Consider the following 6,000-nt stretch of genomic DNA (forward strand, 5'->3'; position numbering starts at 1 on the left):
CGCAGATCAAGACGAGCACACGACACATATTTTAGATGCGGAAGCATCTTATACTCGCGCCTTGTAGTGCGCCGTCCGCGCCGTCCGCGCCGTCCGCACCGCTTCTCGAACATTCGACAGCTGACGCGCGCGCATGCGCTGTCGCGCCGTCGCCCACCATCTGCGCCGCGCGCGCTTCTCCTTCGAGAACATTCGACAGCTGACAGCGCATGCGCCGTCGCGCCGTCGCCATCTGTGCCGCACGCGCGCTTCTCCTTCGAGAACATTCAACAGCTGACAGTGCAAGCGCCGTCGCGCTGTATATATACTCAAGGTCGGTGCTCGCTCGCTCAGTTGCCGCTCGTCGGTTGGTTTGTACGGCGCGTCGACGTCCAAGGTCGCGGTGAAATGTATTCCAACGAATCCACAAACACAATGATCGACGTCCCTTCGACCAGCGCCGTCCTTTCGCATACGTGTGTACGTGTTCACTCATTTAACACCCCCTCCTACAACCACGTTAACCAATTTAGCCATCGACCCAAGTAAGTCGCAATTTAACACCCCATTTCACAACCACGTTAACCAATTTAGCCATCGACCCAAGTAAGTCGCACTTTAACACCCCGTTAACCAATTATATGCTCCGCGTCCTCCTCAGTGTTCCCCCGAGGGAAGCTGCGGGCAATTTTTTTTTTAAACTCAGGTTTATTATGAAAGCAAGCAAACAAAACATACAATCTAAAGGTGAAATTTCCATGCTGCAGCTTGAACAAAAGAAGCTGCCCTAAAGAGGACAAACGCCCACAGTAACACCTTTGGGAGGCACGTGTTCAGTTCCCTAAACGATAGCCCGGCAATCATGCTAACGCTGTTGCACTGTAAATGATAACTGACTGGTGGCAATGGCCTGTTCGCCATCGGTGTTTCATTGATAACCACCGCAAATACCCGGCATGCGTTTCGCGCGTTCTTCTATAGACATTTTTATCAATGGCACTATCACGGGCTGCACACTGCCTTCATGTCATGCCCGCTGTAGAGCGAGTTCGGAGCAAACTCGTCTTCTACAGAACTTGAGTCACCCTGCATATCACCCCAGAAGTGCCAACATCCTCGAGAGCTTACTGGCTACAAATCTGGACAAATATCTTTACCAGAGGGATTTACATGATTTTTGCTGCACGTCTTCGTTTAAGGGGATGATAATTTTTCTCTCATCAGAAAACGAACAATTTACTAATCATTTTGGCTGTTTGAACTGGTTATCTGACCAATACCCACAAGTAGGCATATAACTATTAACCTGCAGCTTGAAGCAGAAAGAACTGCATGCCCAGCGTGTTGACAGGTTTGCTGCCCCTTCGCCCACAAATTGTGTTGCCTCTTGCAGAAATTTAATGCCGAGCTATTAAACGCGAAGCATTTTGTAGCGAACTCCGGTGACTTCGCTTATCTATTTATCTATCTATCTATCTATCTATCTATCTATCTATCTATCTATCTATCTATCTATCTATCTATCTATCTATCTATCTGTCTAGCCACCTACATCTGAGTGCTCTTCACCCCCTTGAGGTGACCCGAAATTAATATGGGTGGCTAAGATCGCTTGAATAAAATGCCTCGCTGTTCATAACATGAATATTTAACAACCGTCTCGCATACATCGTTAAAGCCTTCCAGTCAGAGATGTGGCACATACCCACGGGTGGGTATGCGCCACATGCGGGCGAGTATGTGCGTCAGGGAATCGCCACTCAATGTCCAGCAAGAACAGACATGGGTAATATTATCACGGGAGCGCAAAATAAAGCTCGCACCGGCAACGTTGACCCGACGAATGCAAACAACAAATTGTGAGAATCCCGGCAAAATCGATGTAAAACAATCAACGCAGCAATCAAGTATTGCATTACAGAGAAGCACCAGGTCTTGTAATTACTTCTGAAGTAGACCTCAATGTTAGTGACTCTAGTGTTAGCCTGCTCCTAAGATATAGCCATAACGTTGCGGGCGGATGTCAATTAGAGTGAGGTGTCATCCGCTAAAGTTGATTTCCGTAGCTGTGTCCAATGCTATCGCCTTCGTGAGCAAAAGCTCTACATTCATTCTGGTGTTGGTGCTACAAACAACTAGCTTTATGAAACGTGTTTAAGAGTTCGAAATATATATGTGCATACAACATTTGTACGTTTCTTCAGTGTCATTTTCTAGAGCTTCGCTAAATAAAAGCATTCACCACAGTCGCCTTCTCTCCGCATGAGTCCCACAGCATCGATTAATATTGTACATGGAATCGGCCAAATTGCCGTTCAAATCATCGGTGCAATTTTCCCACTACCACTGTGCATTCAAGAAAAAATTTTGAATTGTTGTAGGCAAATTGAATATGCGTTGACTTTTATAATGTGCTCACTTTTTAATGTTTACGATGCTCCACGCCCTCGGTTACACGTCACCATTAATGTCTATGCCTCACCATTTCATCGCGACAATTCTCTGTCGGCTGCATGCTGTTATATGAAGCATCAGAATTTTAAGCAAATTTCTATAATGTTTCCTAAATGTAGTTAACAGTGTGATTTTGTTTCTAATATTTATAATGTTCTGTTCAATATTTTTCATCAATATTATGAGAATGGCTGAGCGAAGAAAGGTAGCAAGCAGTTTCACTAGCTCCAGACCCCCCCTCCTCCATTAAACTAAACTTTCATGCATTTAAATAACATTGGCCTTGAATCTGCATGTTACACTACAAATTATGTCGAAAGATGGTAGTCTTGCGTCTGAAGAGAGTGAACAAAGCGTTTATTTGATGTTATGCGCAATAAAATGGGTGAATGGTATTCTGGAGGCGCTGCGTTAGTGCCTCGAGCGTGTAACGGAGGCGAACGAGCACATCGAGGAACGTTATACACGAGCGCCATCTGGCAGTTCGAAAACGAAAGAAGGCATGCGCGCCCGCGGAGAAAGATGCGCGCCTGTCCTGGAGGTGATAAGATGAAGAGCGCAAAGCGACGGGCAGGTGCCACCATCGTGTAGTCTTAGCAAAGCATTGGAAGCACTTACCTGTTTGGGCATCACGTTGCACTGTCATCGTAGCGTGATAAACCCTATGGTCCTTAGAATTACTTGTGTGTGCCTTCTCTAGTATAAAAGCACACATACAAAACATCGACGTGTTGTTATGGTGCCTCAGATATGCGCAATAATTGATTTTTAATTGCCAATCGCACAAGTATGAATGCTGAATCTTGAGCAATAATGGTGGGCGCTGCGGATGGGGTTCGCCGTTTGGCGCCCTTTGAGGTATCGGTAAGGGCGGACAAACAGAAAAATGAATAGACAGACAGACAGATTAAAATTTTCTGTCGAAGGTCCCCAAGAAAGACTATCGTCTTTAAAGATTGCTGCACAAAAAGGAGAATCGAGGAAAGATGTGTACAGGAACAGGATCGCGAACAGTATAAGTAAATAGGTCAAATATATACATAGGGAGAAAAAACACTTATTGAATTATTTTGTGAGTGAAGGTAGGATGATCCCTTATTCCAGGAACCATCTGGCCTAGACTGGCCGCCGGGCTTGAGCGACGAGTGAAAAAAAAGAAATTAATGTCAGTAACAAACAAAAGTATAGGTAAATACAATGCATGTTCATTATAGAGTAATCTTACGCCTCAACAAATTGCAGTGAAAAAGTAACACTAAGAACTAAAAAACGCTGCGTAGATATTTACCAGATGAATAAAGAAGGCAACATGTACCAAATTTTCGGAGAAGCATATGCTTAAATGCTAGTTCATAATGTATCAAAAGATGCATCGAAGCATCTGTGGACGCTCGTTGCTAATAATATAATACAAGAACAGTGTAGAAACACCTATGAAAAAGGTGCGCAGTGGTTTTAATGACCTTTTTGAGTAATGTTTGTGTGACTACGCACGTTTACAAGTCTTAATGGTCCCATTTTATTTCTTATGTTCCGTAATTGGGTTCGGCATAATGGCGCTTTTAAAGTTTTTGACCGGCGAACTTGAGATGTCTGCATCTTCTTTTCTAGGTAGGCTAATGGAGCTAGAAAATAGCCGTTAATTTTTCATTCACCTCCAACGTCGTTGAATCGTACTCTTGCTTCCTACTGAAGTGTAATGTATCATGCACCAATGATTCTGCAATTTGGTCAAGAACAAAAATAAAGGCTGGGCTGGAGGGCACAACAACCTAGCCCACGGATCCATTGTTATGTGGTGACGTCCCACTTACGTCTCCCTCCTCTGCCGATTCAAGATACTTCGTTATCATTGCTCGTGGGAAAGAAGTTATCCGAAGCTAAATCAAGACGTCAAAACACTCTCCTCCGTCAGCATTGTGGCAAGAATACGCGCTGGTAATCGTTTTGTAATCGTGTAAATGCTATTTCACTTCTTCCGCTAACACTTGATGAAGCGTAGAAGTAAAAAAAAAAAACACTACTTATCCCATGAACATGCTTCTCTTAATTCACATGTGCTAAAGATGACATTACTTACTTCACCTTGTGCGAGAAATAGAGACGTAAATGGTGTACTAGAATATGTAATCAAACATAAGTTACTGCGCCTGAGTTAGCAAGTAACGCGTCACGTGAACACCTGAAAAGATGTCACTGACTGAAATTGAGTAATCCAGTGTTTCAATCTCAAATCTGTTCGCGGTAGACTTCATACGTTCAGTTTAGGCTCTTTGTTATGCTGAACTTGCAGCTGTATTTTTAGCGCTGTTGTTCCTACATGATGAATACCACAAACTAGACCACGTTGTTTTCTTAGCACTGTTACGCAAACCATATATGAAGAGTAACTGCAGAAATGGCTGCTCGTCCCAGGAATTCGGCTTGTGCTCTGCATTATTGAAACAGTTATGATAAACTCGAACTTTTTAGGGCAGAATCTTTAACATGTTCGTTAAAAAATTAAAACTAAAGTCCAACAGCATCAGTATCAGCATGAAGGGATGCAACCAATTATCACGTGATTACAACACGTCGAACATTTATTGATCACTGCAAAGTGCCAGTCTTCAGGACGTCGTCCTTAGGGCGTCTTTAAAGGGACATCACACGTTTACACCATTTTGTCTGCATTTCCGATGGAGGCGGAAATGTTGTAAGCCCGTGTGCTCAGATTTGGGTGCACGTTAAAGAACCCCAGGTGGTCTAAATTTCCGGAGCCCTCCACTACGGCGTCTCTCATAATCATATAGTGGTTTTGGGACGCTAAACCCCACATATCAATCAGTTACACCATTTTGTGACATCGCTTAGACAAAGGTGCAGTGATCCGCAAGGTACTGACAAAGTTTTCTGCAAGAAACATTCGCAGAGGGAGCAGTGCAGTTAACTTCGAAAAGGCAGAAAAAGGAAATGAAGCAGATGGTTTTTCCCTTAGATTTGTTCTAGAGTAATGCATAAAGATCGGTGTGACTTCTGATGTACTCAGTAGTTTTCATTCTGGTTTTATATCTTATATATATATATATATATATATATATATAACGCTTCTGCTTTTTCCTCCTAGCAATTTTATTGAATTTTTGCTTTTTCCGAGAGACGTGCTCTCTGTCCCAGGGCGACGGACGCGGAGTTTGCCACCGGCCCGCCCAGGTAGAGGTCTGCCATGGTGAGCTGCTCGTCAAATAAGCACGCCTTTCACAGAACTACTGATGGTCACTGCCAAATGGCTATGGATGCAGATCCTTCTGCAACGCTGACATACCAGAGGTCAACTTACACAAGCATATCACGGAAACGAAGCACCTGTTCGAGTGCCAGCGAGGACACCAAACTGTAATCGGCCTCTTGCGACGACTCGCTGGATGACAGCTTCGAGACCGTAAGAAGCAGGAAGGCCAAACAAAGAAACGTCAAGACATCTTCATCAGTGCGGAGGTTACTGGACAGTCAAAAGAAGAACACTAGCCGCACACCATCTTGTTCCTGCCCGAGGACCTCTCCATCCGCCTTTGAGCAGTAAACAGG

This window comes from Rhipicephalus microplus, chromosome 1 (assembly GCF_043290135.1).
Source record: "Rhipicephalus microplus isolate Deutch F79 chromosome 1, USDA_Rmic, whole genome shotgun sequence".
In the NCBI taxonomy this organism is placed as follows: domain Eukaryota; kingdom Metazoa; phylum Arthropoda; class Arachnida; order Ixodida; family Ixodidae; genus Rhipicephalus; species Rhipicephalus microplus.